The sequence below is a fragment of the Carcharodon carcharias genome, chromosome 5 (assembly GCF_017639515.1).
Source record: "Carcharodon carcharias isolate sCarCar2 chromosome 5, sCarCar2.pri, whole genome shotgun sequence".
Taxonomy (NCBI): domain Eukaryota; kingdom Metazoa; phylum Chordata; class Chondrichthyes; order Lamniformes; family Lamnidae; genus Carcharodon; species Carcharodon carcharias.
In genome coordinates this window covers 136,660,827-136,682,023 of record NC_054471.1, presented here as the reverse complement: position 1 = coordinate 136,682,023, position 21,197 = coordinate 136,660,827, and positions in this window count along the sequence as shown.

The following is a 21,197-nucleotide window of genomic DNA, read 5'->3' as shown; positions in this document are numbered from 1 at the left end:
ACAGTGTCAGAGGCAAGAACCCAGCGCTGATTTTTCTTGGAGTATCTGGTCAGTAGCCAGAGGGTACCTTGATCATCCAATTAAGTATAGGGTATTAAGCTGGAGGACCAATAGGAAGCCCACCAGCACTGATGGGAGAAGCAGCCCCACCATCAGAGGTAGGCACTGGCAAAGAAGGTAAGAAAGAGAGAGAAGGTGCCTCAAGATGGAGGTATCCACTTGTAAAATCTTGTAAAATTTAAAATTCTCACTGCTGTTGGACCCTACTGTGGAGAGGGAGCCTCTCCACAGGGCGGTCTGTGGTCATGCTGGTACAATGGCAGCAGCGTGTCTCAAATGGAATTTGGAATGTAGGTTCCCCCAGTCTGCTACGAGGAGTCTTCCTCCAGGCTGTCATCCCATCAAAAATTCCAGCTGACATCTAACCAATGGCCTTAGTTTGCTTTGAATTGGCTTAACAAGTTTCCTGCTGCTTGCAGGCAGCTAACCATTCCTCACCAAATCCGATCTCCAGGAAAATGACTGAGAGTAGAAACCGTGATGGGGAACTGGCATTCTGGTCAATATTGGGAATTTCTGCATCTGCCCACCTCCATTCCTGCTCCCAAATCCTGGCCCAGGTTACACTGGTTTCACACAGTTTTACCTCAGCACCAACTCTCAACAGTTCTTCTGTCTCTATGGGCAGAACTTTGCCCTCGGTTGGTGGGCGGGCCTCACTGGCTCGATGGTGGGCGGGCAGCTGAACTCCGCCGCTGAAACGGGGCCCGCCGCCATTTTGAGTGGGTGGGCCAATTAAGGCCCTCCCAGCAGCCTGCCCGACAGGAAGCGTGCTTCCTGTGCGCGGGATGGAGGGATTCCCCATCTGTCAAAGTGTGCTCTTTTGCACATGCGCGCGAAAGAGCGCATATCTCCCTAAGACTAAGTGCTGTCTCAGGGAGACCAGTGACAGTGTCAAAAACATTAAAAATAGAAAAATATTAAAATTATTAACATGTCTGCCTCATGTGACAATGTCACTTGAGATGGAACATGTTAATAAAAAGGACATAAACATTATTAAAGTTTTTTAAAATGGACATGAAACCTCATCCCACCAGTGGATGAGGTTTCATGTACTATCAGAAGCCCGCTGGAGCTCCTGGCCTGCCCGCCAGCCTTAAGGTTGGACGGACAGGGTCTTTAATTATCTTAATGATCCTGTCAATGGCCTCAATTGGCCATTGACAGGTCGGTGGGCGGACAGCTAATTTCGCTCTCTGCTCGCCTTCCTAAAAATTTAAAGGGACCAGGATGACATTGGGGGTTACTCCCGACATCATCCCATGTCATTTTTCCATCAGTGAGTGGGTCCCGCCCCCTATTCACCAGGAAAATTCTGGCATATTTGTCAGATTGCTTATCTGACATCCTGAACTGGATGAGCAGGCATTTCCTCAATTAAATAATGGGAAGGCCAAACCTTTGTCTTTGGGTTGTTTTCAGCCCCTGTCACAAACTCTGTTTCCCCATCATCACCTTCATCCCTCTCCCTGGCAACACCCTGCCAATTATTCTCTAAATGGAGCATCTAACAGCAGCAATTATCACCTGGCTATGGAAATTCTTCAAATAAATTAATTTTTAATGAAACTTCTCCTGGTCTCTAAGTTAACTGGTATTGTTAATTATTCTCTCTCCTCAGGAACTGTCCTCTTACTTTTCAGGTATGTCATAATCAAACTTCTCCTCAAAATGAATGCTTCACCTCCGTCCTTGCCAAGTACCATCCATGTTCAACATGCCTTTGCTCATAAAAAGACAAAATTAAAGGGTCTGTATCTGAATGCATATAGCATTAATAACAAAGTAAATGAATTGAGAGCACACATTGCGGTAAATAAATATGATCTGATAGTGATTTTGGAGACGTGGCTGAAGGATGACAAGGGCTGGGTCCTGAATATTGAGGGGTATATGATATTCAATAATAGGAAGCTAGGTAAAGGTGGAGGGGTAGCACTGTTGATCGGGGTTGGCACTGGTGCAATAGTTAGAGAGATGACCTTGGTTCAGGAGATCAGGATGTAAAATCATTTTGGGTGAAGATGAAGAATGGTAGGGGAAAGAAGTCACTAGTGGGAGTGGTCTGGAGACCCCCTAACAGTAATCACAATGCAGGACAAGGTATACAGGAAGAGATATTAGGTGCTAGTGATAAATGGACAGCAATAATCATGGGTGATTTAACCTACATATAAGACCATAAAATGTAGGACGGGAAATAGGACATTCGGCCAATTGAGTCTGCTCCACCATTCAATGAGATCATGGCTGACCTGATAATCCTCAACTCCACTTTCCTGCCTTTTCCCCATAATCCTTGATTTCCTTACTGATTAAAAATTTGTCTATCTCAGCCTTGAATATGCTTAATGACCCAGACTCTACAGCCCTGTGTGGTAAAAAATTCCACAGATTCACTACCCACTGAGAGAAGAAATTCCTCCTCATCTCTGTCTTAAATGGGTGACCCCTTACTCTGAGATTATGTCCTCTGATACTAGACTCTCCCACAATGGAAAACAACCTCTCAGCAACTATCCTGTCAAGCCCCCTAAGAATCTCATATGTTTCAATAAGGTCACGGCTCATTCTTCCAAACTCCAATGAGTACAGGCCCAACCTACTCAACCTCTCCTCACAAGAAATTCCCTCTATATCCGGAATCAACCTAGCGAACCTTCTCTGGACTGCTTCCAATGCCAGTATATATTTCCTTAGATAAGGGGACCAAAACTGTGCACAATATTCTAGGTGTGGTCTAACTAGTGCCTTGTATAGTTTTAACAAGACTTCCCCATCTTTATACTCCATTCCCTTTGAAATAAAGGCCAACATTCCATTTGCCTTCTCTATGACCTGCTGAACTTGTATGCTAGCTTTTTGTGATTCATGTACAAGGATCCTCTGTGATGCAGCTTATTGTAGTCTTTCTCTGTTTAAATAATATTCAGCCCCTCTATTCATCCTGCCAAAGTACATAACCGCACATTTTCCCACATTATATACCATCTGCCAAGTTTTTGCCCGCTCACTTAACCTATCTATATCCCACTGTAGACTCTTTATGTCATCCTCACTGCTTGCCTTCTCATCTATTTTTGTGTCATCTGCAAACTTGGTGATAGTACATTCACTTCCCTTATCCAAGTCATTAATATACATTGAAAATAATTGTGGCCCCAGCACTGATCCTTGTGGCCCTCCTCTAGTTACAGGTTGCCATCCTGAAAATGGCCCCCTTATCACAACTCTCTGCCTTCTATTATTTAGCCAATCCTCTCTACATGTTAATATATCACCCCCAATATCATGGGCTCTTATCTTATTAAGTAGCCTTATGTGTGGTACCTTACTGAACGCCTTTTGGAAATTCAAATATATTACATCTATGGGTTCCCCTTTATCAATTCTGCTTGTTACCTCCTCAAAGAATTCTAATAAATTTGTCAGGCATGACTTCTCCTTCATGAAGCCATGCTGACTCTGCTTGATTATATTATGCATTTATAAATACTCTGCTATTATATCCTTTAAAATAGATTCTAATATTTTGCCAATGAAGGATGTTAAGCTAACCGGCCGGTAGTTACCTATTTTTTGCCTCCCTTTTTGAACAAGGGTGTTACATTGGAAGTTTTCCAGTTCTCTGGGACTTTTCCAGAATCTAAGGATTCTTGGAAGATTATTAACAGTATCCACTATCTCTGTAGCTACTTCCTTTAATATCCTAGGATGCAACCCATCAGGCCAAGGAACTTATTGGCCTTTAGTCCCATTAGTTTCCCTAATATTTTTTCTCTAGCGATAGCTATTGTATTTATTTCCTCCCCCACTTTTGCCCCTTGATTATTGAGTATTTTTGGAATGCTATTAGTGTCTTCTACCATGAAGACCGATGCAAACTCCTTTGCCATTTCCTGGTTCCCCATTATTATTTCCCCAGCCTCATTCTCTAAGGGGCCTATGTTCACTAAGGCCCCTCTCTGTCATTTTATATATGTAAGGAAGCTCTGAATTTCTGTTTTTATATTGCCTGCTAGTTTGCCCTCAACGCTTATTTTCTCCTGCTTTATTATTTTTTTGGCTTTTAAAACTTTCCTAGTCCTCTGGGTTACCACTAATCTCTGCCACACTGTATGTTTTTTCTTTCTATTTGATATTATCCTTAATTTCCTTGGTTAACCGTAGTTGGCTTAATCCCTTCCTAGAATCCTTCCTTCTCATTGGGATATATCTTTGTTGTGAGCCATGGATAATTTTCTTAAACACCTGCCATTGTTCATCAACCATCTTTCTTCTAAACTCCTTTCCCAGTCCATGCCAGCCAACTCTGCCCTCATTCCTTTGTAATTGCCCTTATTTAAGTTTAGCACAGTTGTTTCCAACCTAAGCTTCTCACTCTCAAACTGAATGTTAAATTCTACCATGTTATAGTCACTGTTTCCTAGGGGATCTTCTACTCTGAGATCATTTATTAAACCTGCTTCATTACACCATACCAGATCCAAAATAGCCTGATCTCTGGTTGGATCCACAACATATTGTTCTAGGAAACTGTCCTGAATACACTATGAATTATTGCTCGTGGCTACCTCTGCCAGTTTGATTCTCCCAATCCACATGAAGATTAAAGTCACCCATAATTAATATACTGCCTTTTTTACATGCCCTCATTATCTCCTGATTTATTCTCTGTCCAACAGCATAGCAACTGTTAGAGGGCCTATAGACTGCTCCCACCAGTGTCTTCTTCCCCTTGTTATTTCTTACTTCACCCATATGGATTCTACAATCTTCCAATCCAAGATCATTTCTTGCTGTCATGCTTATTCCAGCTCATACAAACAAAGCGACCACACCACCCTACCCTTCCTGCTGTCCTTTCAAAAATTCACACAACCCTGAATATTTTGTTCCCAGCTTTGACCTCCTTGTAACCATAGGCAGAATTTTGCCCTTGGAGTGTGGGCTCGGCTGGGGTGGGTGGGGGTGGCCGGGAAGCCGACCTGAACTGCCTCAGGGAGATTAACTGTTTTCAAAAAACAATTAAAGATTTTATAAGCATTATGAAACATATCCCTTCATGTGACTCTGTCACATAAGCAGGACGTGTTATTATTAATGAAAAAATAAAGTTTTTATTTCATTTTTATTTGCTTTTGGAAACCTCATTCCGCCTGTGGATGAGGTTTCCAAAAAAATGTAAAGGCCACTTGGTCTTTTTGCCTGCCTGCCAACTGTAAGGTTGGACGGGCAGCAAAACATTTATGTTAATTAACTTTTAATGACCTTAACAGGCCTTTTAATTTTCGGCGGGCACACTACCGACTGAAATATTGCCTGAATATGCGATAATGTTGGGGCGCATATCCGACATCAAACCGTGTCACTTTACGCTCTGCCAAGTCAGGCATGCGCCCACCCGCCGAGCTGAAAATTTTACCCCTTGTCTCCATGATGGATATAGGATCATACCCATTAACCTTTATTTGTAACATTAATTCATTTATTTTGTTCCGAATACTGCATGCATTTAATTGCAGAGTCATTAATTTTGCCTTTTTACCATTTTCCCCCCTTTGACCCTATTTGCTGCTTTTTAAAAAATGTTTGTACACTCTGTCCCTTCCTGTCACACTCTGGGTATCATCACCTAAATAGCTGCCCTGCAATGCTGCCATATAATTTTGCTTTGTAAGACTACGTATCCCCTCTCCAGAACCCTCCCCATCTCGCTTTAGTTTAAAGCCCTCTCTATAGCACTAGCTATTCAATTTTCCAGGACACTTGTCCCAGTAAGGTTCAAGTGAAGCCCATCCCAATGGAACAGCTCCCTTCTACCCCAGTACTGCTGCCAGTGCCCCATGAACTGAAACCCATTCCTCCCACACCAATCTTTGAGCCACATATTTAACTCCTTGACTTTATTTACCCTATGCCAGTTTGCCCGTGGCTCAGGTAGAAGACCTGTGATTATTACCTTTGAGGTTCTGCTATTTAATTTAGCTTCTAACTGTTCAAACTCTTTCAGCAGAATCTCCTTTCTAGTTCTATCAATGTCATTGGTACCAATGTGAATGACAACAACTGGATCCCTCCACTCCCACTCCAATTTCTTCTCTACCCTTGAGGAGATGTCTTTAACCCTAGCATCGGGTAGACAACACAGCTTTTAGGACTCACACTCACGGCTGCAGGGAACAGTATCTATCCCCCTAATTATATTGTCCCTTACCACTACTATGTTTCTATGGCCCCCCCAACTTGAATTGCTCCCTGTACCATGGTGCCGTGGTCAGTTCACTCATCCTCTCTGCAGTCCCCACTCTTGTCCACACAGCTTGCAACTTGGATTTCCAGATGGCATTTGATAAGGTGTCACATCAAAGGTTATTGCAGAAAGTAAAATCTCATGGTGTAAGGGTAACACATAAGCATGGAAAGAAGACTAACTGGCGGCAGAAAACAGAGATATGCATAAATGAGCCTTTTTCTGATTGGCAGGATATGTTGAGTGGAGTCCCACAAAGGTCTGTGCTGGGGCCTCAGCTTTTTACAATTTATATCAATAATTTAGATGAGGGGTGTGAAGGCATGATAGCTAAATTTGCAGATGACACAAAGATAGGTAGGAAAGTTTGTTGTGAAGAGGACATAAGGAGGTTGCAGATGGATATAGATAGGTTGAGTGCGTTGCAGATGGACTATAATGTAGGAAAATGTAAAGTTGTTCACTTTGGCAGGAAGAATAAAAAAGCAGAGTATTACTTAAATGGAGAACAGCTGGAGAATTCCAAGGTGCAGAGGGATCTAGGTGTTCTACTGCATGAGTCACAAAAAGTTAGTACACAGTTACAGCATGTAATTAAGAAGGCTAATGGAATGCTATCCTTTATTATGAGAGGAATTGAATATAAGAGTAAGGATGTTATGCTAACGTTATACAGGGCATTGTTGAGATCTCACCTCGAATAGTGTGTGCAGTTTTAGTCTTCTTATTTAAGGAAGGATGTAAATGCAATGGAGGCAGTTCAGAGGAGGTTCACTAGATTGATACCTGGAATGAGGGAGTTGTATTGTGAGGAAAGATAGGCAGACTGGGCTTGTATCCACTGGAGTTTAGAAGAGTGAGGGGGTCACTTGATTGAAGTATATAAGATCCTAAATAGTCTCGTCAAGGTGGATGTGAAAAGGATGTTTCCTCTTGTGGGCAAGTCCAGCATTAGAGGGCACTGTTTTAAAATTAGGGGTCTCCCATTTAGGACAGAGATGAGGAGAATTATTTTCACTCAGAGTTGTGCGATTTTGGAACTCTCTGCCTCTGTAGGTGGGGTTATTGAACATTTTTAAGGCAGAGGTAGTTAAATTCTTATTAGGCAAGGGAATAAAAGGTAATCAGGGCTAGATGGGAATGTGGGATTCAAAAGGCAAACAGATCAGCCATGATCTTATTGAATGGTGGAACAGGCTCAGGGGGCCGAATGGCCTACTTTTACTGATGGAGATCAATATGTTGTTGGAGGAGTTGAGAAGAAATTTGCTGTAAAAGAAGAATAGTAGAATCCTAGATCAAAACAAACCTCTCCTAAACACAAGAAACAAGTTTAAGTGATTGGTGGGAAATAGGACTTCAATTGATAATCTTCTGGTTCAGTGGTAAGGTTCTCATCCACTTTAACTACTGGATCAGCACCATCAGTCATGTTTAGGAAACAAAGCAAATCACTTATATTTGTATAAAACAACAGATGGATTACTAAAACGAATACAATCCTTTCTAGTTTCAGAGCTCTTATGTAGGTCAGTGGTGGAAATCAACTTGGGACCATATCGTAACACGCTTCACACCACCCATTATCCTATATTTCTTTGGCCTATTTGATTATTGATTAAAGGACATGGCTGTTAAAATGTATGCATAGTTAATGGTCAATCTTGCACCAGACATTATCAAGATTCCTCTTCATTTATTAAAACAAACATTTAGATTTATTTAAATATCTAGATGCACCAGGGATATTTATTTATCATTTATCTAAGCTCTGCAAATGGTTTTTGAAAAAAAAAGCACAGCTCATTATACATGTGGAAAAGGCACCAGGGCTTAGCTACCTCATATGGTTCAATATATGCAGTGAGTCGTGTCTTCAGACTTCAGTAACTAATCTTGGATATAAAACCAATACCTCACACATTAATCTCATCTCTCTTGACATGCAATTCCAGCAGTGCAACAGAAAAGAAGATATCTGCAATTATGAAGCTGAAGCAAATTCCCTTCTTTCTCTCCCTCTATCTTCTCCAACCAGTCATGCTTCAAAAGCTCCCTGATGTACTAGATCTTTGCTGATGGATACCTGAGAGTGGGAAGTGAAAAATGTGTTCAGTTGGGTTGAAAGATGAAAGGGTCTCTCATTATTCCCTCAGTATCATGCTTTCCATGTTCCCGCCAAAAAGAAGATTTCACATCATTGTGCATCTTATCAGGTTAAAGAGCAAGTATCATCAATAGGACCTTTTGACCATTCTTCCACAGAAAAGATATTTTAAAAATAATTCATTTAAATGTTATGTTTTAAAGCCTAGCATGTTCCTGCAAGTTAAAGAAAAGAACAACTGAAAATGCAGGAGTTAAGATCAATGAAATTGTTTTGATGTTGTTTCCTCATGGAGCCCTCAAATAATGAGCAATTCATTAGCTTGTCTCAGGAATCGATAAATGCCTTAGACTGATTGGGTTGGAAAGGTTTTGATCTTTCTCTGGGTGTGAACAGTTAGGAAGTAAACCAGAATCGTTGACGCTGACACAGGAGTCAGAATTTTTATTCACTCCCATTTACAGCAATAGAGCTGTAGTGGCCTAAATTGCATCAGGAACTTATGATCCCATTCTTTCTCAATTCTTGCCTAACACCATATTCATCAAGTATTGCAAGTAACATTCATGGCACACAAATGCCAGGCAATGAACATCACTAACAAGCGAGAATCTAACACTCTCACATTGACTTTCAATGCCATTACCATCACTGAACCCCCTAGTCAACATCCTGGGGGCTACCATTGACTGGGATTTGAACTGGACCAGCCATATAAATACCATGTTTAAAAGAGTAGGTCAATGACAGGGAATACTGCAGTGAATAATTCACCTCCTGAATTCCGAAACCCTGTAAGCCTGTTCACCATCTACAGAGCACAAGTCAGGAATGTGATGTAGTGGGCAGGTGCCACAGAGTTCTCTCATTCTCTTGATGTGCTTTCAGCACCTTTAAGGAGGGGCTGGCCCCTATGTTTTCAGCATCTGTGACCACTGATGCTGTTCTCCAACTCCTGAAGGGCTCAGGTGCTGAAGGTGGACAAAGCATCAGATGCTTCTAAAGTTTCATGGCTGCGTCTCATCTCTATGAAATGACCCCAATCACAGAGCGCTAGCGAGCTGCCTTCGGTCAAACAGGTGTCAGAGGCTATATGAAGATTTATGCAGTGACGTCACTGCATGTTGTCCACTATATGTAGTGACGGATACCTGAGCACCATAAGGGGCGCAGTCAATTGCACCCTGCACCTCTGGGAATCCCAAGATCCAGGGCTGTCCCGGTCCTGGGTGAAATACACAAAGTTGTGTGCCCTTGAGAAGGTGGCATCTGTGACCTCATGGATGCATTTGTGGGTGGCAGCTTGTAATATCCCACAGAGGTCACCTGGGGAGCCCAAAAGGAGCCACTGGCATAGAAATTGAGCGCTGTGGTCACTTTCACAGCCACTCCAGACCTTACAGCTTGGTGGTACATTGGTGCTTCTGCGTTGCTTGTGTGGGCGGATAGTCTAGGAGCACGACCCCAATCACATCATTGTGGCTGCATCTGAACTGTCTCAGTTGCAGAGGAATGGTCAGTTTATACAAGTTTACCTACTGTGTGACCACTTCTCCTGCCTACCCGGCCTCCTCACCTCTATTTCATGTGTGCGTCAAATTTCAGAGAGAGATTGGACAGAGTATATGGGTTGGCTGGAGAACATTTAAAGATACCACAGCAAGTGATGAAAGTAAAAGCATTCAGAGAAGCTACAGCTCAGAATTTTGTTGCTGGAGAAAGTGCTAGTTATGTTACCAGTACTGGTGATTCCTTAAAGGCAAGGTTTAGTGAGCCTTACAGGATTGAAAAGAAACAGAGTAAAGTCAATTATGTAATACATACTCCAGATAGAAGAAAGAAGCAGAGGGTGTGTCATAAAAATATGCTTAAAAAGCACTTTGATAGGGAAGAGTGCCAAAAGGAGGTATCAGTGGTGGTAGATAACGAGAAAGAAGTAGAAATGCAGGATTCTGAAATTAATGTTCTGCTAAATAAATTGGACAAATTGAAATTTTAAATGTAATGTTGAGTTACCTTCCAGTCAAGTGTCAAAGTGATTTGGAAAAGCTATTGCAGCCACACAAAGCTATTTGTGGAAATAAGTTGGGGAAGACAGATTTAGTTATACATGATGTGCCTGCAGAAGTTGCATCATTTGTAAGGCAACATCCTTATAGATTAAATCCAGCTAAATTATCACAAGTACAGAAAGGAATTGACTTCACGCTTCAAAATGATATCATTGAGTCTAGTCGCAGTAACTGCAGTTCGCCTATTCTACTGGTACCGAAACTGGATGGACCACAAAGACTGTGTGTGGACTATCGAAAGGTGAATGCAGTGACAAAAACAATTGTGTTGTTTACTTTGATGACTTAATAGTTTTCAGTCCTATGTGGGAGGAGCATTTACAGAATCGGAAGAATTATTTACTCAATTACAAGAAGCTAATTTGGTGATAAACTTGGCTAAAAGTGAATTTGCAAAAGCGCAAGTTATGTATCTAGGCCATACCATTGGACGTGGTAAGGTGACTCCAAGAGATATGAAAGTGAAGGTTATCATGGATTTCCCCCGTGCCTACAACAAAGCGAGAAGTTTTGAGATTTCTGGGCATGAATAGGTTTTATCGGAAATTTGTACCAAATTTTAGCAGTGCGGTTGCTCCAACTTGACTGAACTATTAAAAAAGAACAAGAAGCATCAATGGACACAGGAGTTTTAAAAGACATTTGACAATTTAAAAACTATGACAACAGTTTTGGCAGTACCCAATTATGTCCAGCAATTTAAGTTGGCCATTGACGCAAGTGATATAGACATTGAGGCCGTACTGTTACAAGAAGATGACACTGGAATTGAAAAACCAATAGGGTGTTTTTCATGGAAGTTGAAGGTGCAATAGAGAAGATATTCAATGATTGAAAAAGAAACTTTAGGCTTGGTGTTAGCATTGCAGTATTTTGAAATTGAAGTGTTAAACAATTCATCAGAAACAATTGTTCATACACACCACCATCATTTAAAGTTTCTGGCCAAATTTCGAGACAAAAGCGCAAGGCTATTCAGATGGAGTTTATTGCTGTAACCATTTAATCTACAGGTTACACATGGACAAGAAAATCTGATTGCAGCTGCTTTATCAAGAACTTGAATCTTACAGGGAAAGTTGGACATTTAGAAACCTGGGGCACAATTTTGCCCTCGTCGAGCTGGCTTGGCAGGGGCAAGCAGGAGTGGTGGGGAAGTTGACCGCTGCCCACAATCAGAGCTCGACAGCAATTTCATGCTGGCATGCCAATTAAGACCCACCCAGCATGACACATGCACTGCAGTGCTGCCTGTGTTTGGGGAGGAAGGAGGGTGACCACTGATGTTCGCGAATGTGCACAAGTATGCGCTGGAAAATCTCCCTGAGGCACAGAGCTGCCTCAGGGAGATGAAGGCTTTGAACAATGAAAATAAAGAATTTAAAAATGTTTATAACATGTCCCCTCATGTGACTCCCACCGGTGAATGAGGTTTCGCGAAAAATCCAAAGGCCGCTTGGCCTTTTCAACTGCCCGCCAATCGTAAGGTTGGACAGACAATGAAAAATTTAATTCCATTGGTACTTTAATGGCCTTATTAGGCCTGTTAATTGTCAGCAGGTGAGCTGCCAACTCCCGTGCGAGCTTACTGATCAAAATTTCACACGTCATTTTATTCTTATTATAAAACAGAGTAATAGGGGGATATGTCTATGTGTGTGTGTGTCTCTGTGTGTGTGTGAGACTTAACTGAAATAGAGGCAGCTAGTCTGGGTGCTTTGATGTAAGAGGAGAAGTTAGGTTTGAAATGTTACTTAGGTAAATATGGGGCAGAATTTAGCCTTTGTTGGGAGGTCTCGGCGGTGACAGTTGGGAAGGTGACCGCTGCCTGCGATTGAGGGCAGACCGCAATTTCACGCTAGCAGCAAGCAGCGGTGCTCAGTGCAGCCTGTGCCGGTGTTGGGGGGAGGGGGGGGGGAGTGCGAGCGCGAACTTGGCGCATGGGCGCGAGTGCATGCTTGCTAATCTCCTTGAGGCACACGGCTGCCTCAGGGAGATGAAGAGTTTTCAGAAAAATAAATAAAGGCTGATAAAATGTTATAAAACGTGCCCCCTCACCTGACACTGTCACATGTTATGAAATAAATTTAAAAATTTTTATTTTATTTTTATTTGCTTTTGGAAACCTCATCTCATCCTCATCCTATCTATGGGCAGAAAGCTTCACTCGGTGGGCAGGCGCGCGCCTGACTCACTTGAGTGTGAAATGACGCTGCATTGACACCAGCCAAGGTCAACACGCTGTTGAGCAATAGTTCGGTCAGTGGGTGCGCGCTGGGGTCGGCAGCGCGCCCGCCGACAATCAAGTAAGTAATCAATCAGCTTCCCAACCACTTCCGCCCGCCCCTGCCGAGTCTGTCCACGAAGGGCAAAATTCTGCCCTATCTGTAATATGGAGATGAGTCACTACAGCTGTAGATATAGCTTTGCTACTTGTCCAACCATACAGCAATAAGAAGCAAAAACAAAAAATGCTGGAAAAACTCAGCAGGTCTGACAGCATCTGCAGAGAGAAAGAGACACAGTTAACTTTTCGAGTCCGTATAACTCTTCTTCAGAGCTAAAGAGAAGTACAAAAACAGGTGAAGATGGGGGAGAGAGTTCATGATCTGAACTCAATGTTAAATCCGGAAGACTGTAAAGTGCCTAGTTGGAAGATGAGGTGCTGTTCCTCCAGTTTGCATCGAGCTTCACTGGAACATTGCAGCAGGCCAAGGATGGACATGTGGGCATGAGAGTAGTGTGGTGTGTTGAAATGGCAAGTGACAGAGAGGTCTGGGTTATGCTTGCTGGCAGACCGAAGATGTTCCGCAAAGCGATCACCCACTCTGCGTTTGGTCTCTCAATGTAGAGGAAACCTCATTGGGAGCAACTAATGCAGTAGACCAAATTGAGGGAAGTGCAAGTGAAATGCTGCTTCACTTGCAAGGAATGTTTGGGCCCTTGGACGGTGAAGAGGAGGGAAGTAAAGGGTTGCACCTTCTGCGATTGCATGGGAAGGTGCAGTGGGAGGGGATTGAGGTGTAGGGGGTGCTGGAGGAGTGGACCAGGGTGTCCCGGAGGGAATGTTCCCTGCGAAATGCTGACAGTGGGGTGAAGGGAAGATATGTTTGGTGGTGGCATCATGCTGGAGTTGGTGGAAATGGTGGAGGATGATCCTTTGAATGCAGAGGCTGGCAGGGTGAATTGTGAGGACAAGGGGGACCCTATCATGATTCTGGGAGGGAGAGGAAGGTGTGAGGGCAGAGGCTCAGGAGATGGAACTACCTGGAAAAACTCAGCAGGCCCAGCAGCATCGGCGGAGAAGAAAAGAGCCGACGCCTCGAGTCCCCATGACCCCCCAACAGTTGGGGGGTCATGGGGACTCGAGAAGTCGGCTCTTTTATTCTCCATCAATGCTACTGGGCCTGCTGAGTTTTTCCAGGTAGTTCTGTTTGTGTTTTGGATTTCCAGCATCCGCAGTTTTTTGTTTTTATATTTTGGCTCAGGAGATGGGTTGGACACGGTTGAGGGCCCTGTCAACCACCGTGGGTGGGAAACTTTGGTTAAGGAAGAAGGTAGAAGTGTCACAAGAACTGTTTTGGGAATTGGCATCATCAGAACAGATGCAATGGAGGCAAAGGAGCTGAGAGAACGGGATGGAGTCCTTGCAGGAAGCAGGGTGTCATGAGCTGTTTTCGAGGTAACTGTGGGAATCAGTAGGCTTGTAATGAATATTGGTGGACAGTCTATCACCAGGAATTGGGACAGAGAGGTCAAGGAAGGGAAGGGAAGTACCAGAGATGGTCCATGTGAATGTGATGGAGGGGTGGAAATTGGAAGCAAAATTAATAAATTTTTCCAGGTCCAGACGTGGGCATGAAGCGGCACCCAAACAGTCGGTTGTGGGAGGGGGCCTGAGAAGGACTAGAACAAGGAATGTTCCACATACCCCATAAAGAGAAGGCATAGCTGGGGCCCATGTAGGTGCCCATAGCCACACCTTTTATTTGGAGGAAGTGAGGCCAATTTAAGGAGAATTTTTTCAGTGATAGAACAAGTTCAGCCAGAGAGAGGAGAGTGGTGGTGGATGGGGATTGTTCAGGCCTCTGTTCAAAGAAGAAACAGAGAACTCTCAAATCAATAAGAAGCCCTGTCTTCAATCTGTGACTGAAATGGATAACTGGGTTTAAGGAGTTGGAGAGTCACAGTAACAAATGTTCTGCAATTTTCTGTTTTCAGCTGACATAGGAACATGTGGACAGCAGAAGGCCCATCTGATTAACAAGCTTTCTGTGCCATTTTGTTAGCCATTCGTTGTCTTTATAATCCCAGTTTTCCCTCTCTTCTTCTTATCTCTTAGTATTATTACTTCCCAAGAGACCAGCTATCTCTCTTTGAAGCAATTTAATTAACTTAGCATTTATGAATTTCTGTACATTTTACATTATCTTAACCCTTTGAGTGTTTTTTTTTTACAGAACAGTTTTAATTAATAACTTTAAGTTTATGTGCCTTTGTTCTGGATTCTCCTACTGGAAGGAATATGCAGCCCCCGTCAAAACCAATTCCCTTAATTAGTTTAAACAACTTAATCAGATCACCTATTTTTCACTCTAGGGAATACAGTCCAAGTTTTATCAACTCTCCATCATAGCTAAGACCCTTAACCCTCGCTATCATCCCAGTGAGAGATTGGTGGATTTCTTTGAAGGCCAGTATGAACATCCTAAGATGGTGCATGCATTTGACAAACATCTGGCAAACATGCATTACTTTATTATGTCAAGACAAAAAAAATGGCCCAATTATAACTTGGAGGTGGGTTAGAGCAAGAGGATATGATATCAGATGGGGAAACCAGAAGAACTTTCAGCAGGTTTGTGGCATTTTAAAGCAGCCACCTAATTCTAATATTACTTCAGAGTTTGAGTTGAATGTGCAGCAGTGGGCAGGCTGGAGACCAAAGAGATGCAATCTCAATTTTTAAAAAATTATTTACAGGACATCACTCTTATTGCCCATTCTTAACTGTCCTTGAAAAAAATGGTGAACAACACTCTTAATGACTGAGTGACTTGCTAGGCCTTTTCAGAGGGCAGCTAAGATTCAACCTCATTGCTGAGGATTTGGAGTTACATATTAGCCAGACTGAGCAAGGACAGCGGATTTCCTTCCCTTAAGGACATCTATGAACCAAATGGACTTTGTTTTTAAAACTCTGACAGTTACATGGCCATCATTACCAGTAACAGCTTATTTTATTTAATTTACTGAAATTAAATCCCCTTGGATCATTCTCTGGATCATTAGTGCACAGGTTTCTGGATTATGAGTCCAGTAATGTAACCATTATCCTACTGCACCCGATATTTTATGTGACTGAATGTAAGAACATAACAATATATCTCACTCACTTCTGAACATAAGTTAGCATGACTGCCCGTGAAAAGTTTTAGGTGGAGCAGTCTCTGCTGGGGCCCTCAATGACACAAATAGCCAGAGATTGGCAATCAAGAGCACCTCAATAGTCAGTGATGTGACAAATCTGGGGTGGAGAAGAGGAAATAGATTTTTGGCAGTACAGAACTTGAGTATTACTGAAAAAAAAGAGACTTCTTTTGTCAAAACTTTTCATCTTGTACTCACCAGGACAATTCAGAAGAATACCAATTGTAAAGGGAACAACAATTTATACTGTATGAGAAGAGAGTGGTGATTGGTTGGCAAGTGGACTCTGATTGGCAGAGGCATTGCTTTGGAGAATATAACAGTTGATGATAACTGACAGTTAACTACCAAGCATTGTTTGAAATTTAAACCAGGCAGCTTAATCTTATTATTCAAGACGTTGCTCTGTGGAATGAACCAGCAAGTGGGTGTCATTTATTTGGTTTAGCTGAAACATGTACATCATGTGTATATTTTTTTTTACCATTTTCAAAGACCAGAGCCCCGTGTATTAATATGTGCAGCTCCCAGTATATGCAAATGCGCCAGGCTGCAAGCCTGACTGACAGTCTTAAATTGGTTGTCAGAATAACTCTTAACACCCTGAGAATTATTTAGCAAATGGTGTCCGATCTCAGAATCACATCTAATGTTGGATACAGTTTTTGAGATTTGCAAGTGTGGGCTGGTTGGGTATGGCCTGTACCTTTCCCGTCTGTACCTGTCCCAGCAGAAGAGACAGATCTTCCTCTCCTCCTCTTCTTGAGTATTGCTGAAAAAATAATTTTTTTGTTGAAGATTTTCATCTTGCGAATTGTCTTCATGAGTTACTGGGTGGCAACTCACCTTGTTGATGAATGAGAAGGTATGAATTGATAAGGACCAATGAAATTGGGAGGAGGGGGAGAGTGACCAATCAAAGTGATTGTTAATTTAGTAAAATTGTGGTGTCTAACTGAACCTTACAGCAATAAGGGAACCCCTGGCATTCTGGGCAGCAATGTGAGCATCTGGTGCTGCATTGAGGCTCCTACCTTCTCTTTGCTCTCTTCCCTTCCTCGGATGCAGACAACAAGTGATCAGCTCCAATCCTGCTGCTAATCAATCTTGTGCAGAATTGCGCACTTATTCTGGAGAACCTGGCCGGTGCTTATTGGATGGTGCCTCCAAATCTGTACAGGCACTTGAAGCATAACTGAGCATACCAATCATTTGCTCAATGACACATGCAGTGACAACATGGCTTCCATTGAACTTCCCTTGGACTCTATTGCTTGTGTTTCACACTGGTATTCGCTAAGTTTGAGGTGGGATGTCCTTTGTCTCCTAGCAACCACTGCCTAAGTCCGTTTGCAGGTCCAAAAATGTTGGGCAGGTGGGCTTCCACAAAACAAAAGCATCATGGCAGATCCCTGGGAATGTGGTGCAGATCTGCACAAATCTTTTCTACTGGGTGCACACCAGCTGAATATTGGTGGACCAATTTGTAGTTTACAAACACTCCTGGTTGACCTGGAGGTGCAGAGATTGCCACATGTGTGTAGTCAATGACATCTTCTACTAGTGAGAAGCCAGACAGAGGTGCAAACCTGACTATCTGTTCATTCTGACTGGTACCATCACAGGCAAAGTTGTCTTCATTGCCAGTTCTGGCAAACAATCTGTGAGAGGCCTGGCTTATGTATATATGTGCAGCCCACTGGCTGATCCTGGACATATTTCCAACAACACTCTAGAATAATCCAGAGACCAAAAGATTGAGAATGGTAGTCATTTTTACAGCCACTGATAATGTGTGGCCAGCAGGCCCAGGAGGGTGCAAGTCTGCTTGCGGGAGGCTGCATGTAGCACCTAATGTCACAACCTGAGTCCTGGACGCACTGCTCTTTTGGGAGGTCAAGGAAGCTGAGACTCTGCCTTTTACACCCTGTTACATCATGGTGTCTTCTGCGATCTCAACCACTCTGCTGCTCCTCTCTGTGTTGATCAGCTCCAGCTCTCTCCACAGCCGGATGTTGCCACTCCTGATGGTACTCTTGCTCCTCATCCAAAGTCATCAGCCAAGGAACTGATCATGAGTGTTGAGACCACTGAATTACAGATATTTCCTTCTCACCACAGCCACTCTCAACAAACCTTTTCCCAGTGGTAGGCAAGAAAACAGTTGTGAGCTGTTGGTGTGTGTTTGCCTAACTTAATGGGGCCCATAAATTGCCATTCTCTTCTCCCTTGGTTTCAAGGACGAGATTCAGGAGGCTGGGAAACCAGAGCAGGCACTGTCAGCTTTGTTTACACAGTCAAGTTGCTAACACATTTTTCTGGAGGGTGATACATACACATGGATGTTGGCACATTGGAATTGTGTTCCAAACTGACATTTTTGCTGACTTTTAACCCCCAACTGTACTTGAACCTACACGTTCCTCAATGTTATAAACAAAATGTCTTGTTTATGCGACTGGGTACTGTTTTAGTGCTAAAGTGGTGGCTTAGGTCCATCAGTAGTCATCTTGTCCATGGGTTAGGGAATTCTGGGTTCTTTTTTAATTGAATTTATTCACATTAAAGGCATTTACATTGTGATCATCCTTTTGTACCATACAATCTTTCCTTTACCAGTTTTTAGCTACAGAAATTAAAATCATCATTAAAGACATTAACATCATTATTATTCTATTATACTATATAGGCTTTGCCTTCCCATTTATTAGCTTCAGAAATTAAAGTTCAATTTGCCATCTGTGACACCTAATCTATTGAATTTACAGTCAAATAATACCATTCTTACATTCTTTTCTGTAGTAAATCCATAAAGCCTTATGACGCTTTTATATCTTACAATTTAAATACTCCTTCAGGTTTATTCGTCTCTCCTTATAAAACAGAACATTCCTCCTTTGATCACAAATCTGGCAAGCAGCACGCCAGAACTTGAGCAGATACTGAGGGGGTGCTGCATTGTTATGTTAGCTGATATATTAATTGCAACACTTTTATCATATCCATGGATTTGTTTCTACTTTGTATATCATCAGAAATATTACCAGTCTTGTTCTGTTTTGGTCAATGGTGGCTTTCTTCAAGGACTACAACTTCTTAAGGAAACAGCCCTGGTAAAATCCTCCCAAGTCAAGTGTAGCACAGCATGATGCAGTTTAAAGCATCAAAGACACAATAATCTGTGGAGCTAATGCCAACATTTGTACCAGGATTGCACCCATTGCTTTACATTGCTGTTGAACATACCAAAATTCAAGGGGTTGGAAGAAGAAATGTCAATGACCAATGTGCAGTTTGGGGAGTAAGAATATAGGATATCTCCAATCACCCTTCCCAAAGAGGAATATGGGAGCACAAGAAGTCACCTATGTCATCGGGCTTGCTTAAAATATGTTATGAAATGTTTTCTTTCTGCAGGAACTGGTACCTGGCCCTTTTCTTACTCTCCACACTCCCCACAGTGAGTCCAAGTTGTAGAGTAAAGGGTTAACATCAGAATCATACGCAATGCTGATGTCAGGTCACATGATTGAGAAGCAAGGGAGGTATGGAAGAGAGCAGAAGCTCTTATCTTTTGTGGAGGTCCAAATGTGTAGATGCTTGCTGTAACTAATTAGTTACCGTTAAAAAGACTATGGACATAGGCACATGCTTTTGCGAGAATAGACAATCCCCAAACCACATCTAAACTCCTAGCACACAACAAAACATGGTGACAGTGAGTGAAATACCCAGCAAAGACTGAAAGGAACTACAGGGCTGGCAAGGAAAGAGGACCTTGAAGGAAAAACAAAATAAAAAGTTGCAAGACTCACCAAGACATTAGAACATCATGGGAGCAGCAGAGACAAGCTGTGACACAAAACCAGAGACCAGAGAGCAGTGAGCACAGGCCCAAAAACAAGCAGCAGTAGAGAAGCAGGATCAAATACAGGAACAATTCCAAGGCTCAACAATAGCATGGAACCCACACTACTACTCCCAGAACCATTTCAGTGTGTGGAAAGCCCACAGCAGGCCCAGAAGTGGACAACTGGAAGAAAAATGTTCACAACGTACAGAATTGCTTCAGGATTACTTAAAAAAGACCAGAAGGACTGGGCCAGTACCCTACTTTATGCTGTAGGAACTAGCGCTGATGATGTGACAGCAAGGTAGGAGTTTGATGAGGATTCAGCTTCTTATAAAGAATTCATGCAAGCTTTCAATTCTTATTTCACAACTTAATAATTGAGAGGGCTAAACCTAACAGAGAAAACAAAGGCTAGATGAAAGCATGGATTAATTTATCAACAATCTTTATAGGCTGGCAGGAAATTGCGCTTGCAGGATTTTAAAAGATAGGCTGATTCGTGACAGGAAATTTGTAGGGGTGTTAGACAAAAAATTATCAGATTGCTTACTGAGAAGGGAGAAAATCTGGTGAAAGCAGTGCAGAATGTGAGACAAACGGAACTTAGAAAACAGGATCAGCTGTTTGTTTGTGGGGAAGGAGAGGTCCTGTGGAGAAGATCAAGTGAGACCATTCAATTTGTAGGCCATAAAATGGAAAGCATGCCAAACCCTAAGCCTGCCAAAATGGAGAAAAGTGTGCCAACCACCATTTTAAAGTGTTGCCGGTGTGACGGGAACAATCTGCATAAACAAGAAGGGAAAAAGTGGGGGAAAAATAGGTCACTTTAAAACTGCTTGTCACTCAAAATCGCTGACAACCTGTAAAAAAAGGGCATTGGTGAGAGTGGTGGAAGGGGTTCAGGTGGAGGCTGTACTGCCGAATCCTGGGGGAAAGCTGAGGTAATTGGTAATATGAAGCAATGATGATGATTAAAGTGGGCAGAAGGATCCTGTAGGATGGGATGGTGATGTTTGTGCGATGGCAGGTGAAGAGGCACTGAGGGTTCTTGGAAGGCAAATGAAAATAAAAGAGGATTCTGGGAGTTGGCAGGACAAAAGGTGGTGGGGGAGGGGGGGGGGTGGGGTGGGCATCTCAAAAGTTACTCAGTTGGGCTCCATGGGAAGGAAAGGGGTGGCAATGGTAACCTGCACTGGGGTTCTAGGTTGACTGTGGGGAGGAAAAGGTAACAGCAGCACGGCAATAGTCATGCAGTGGGGGTGGAGGGGTAACGAGGGAAGGTAAAAGGTATTGGATTGCACCTCAAAAGTCACTGCATTATGGTGGCTCACAACTATATAGTGCCACGTGGTGGAGCGGTCAAGATTATGGATGGGAGTTGGCTCATTGGGTAGGTGGAGATGCAGGTCAATTCAACCC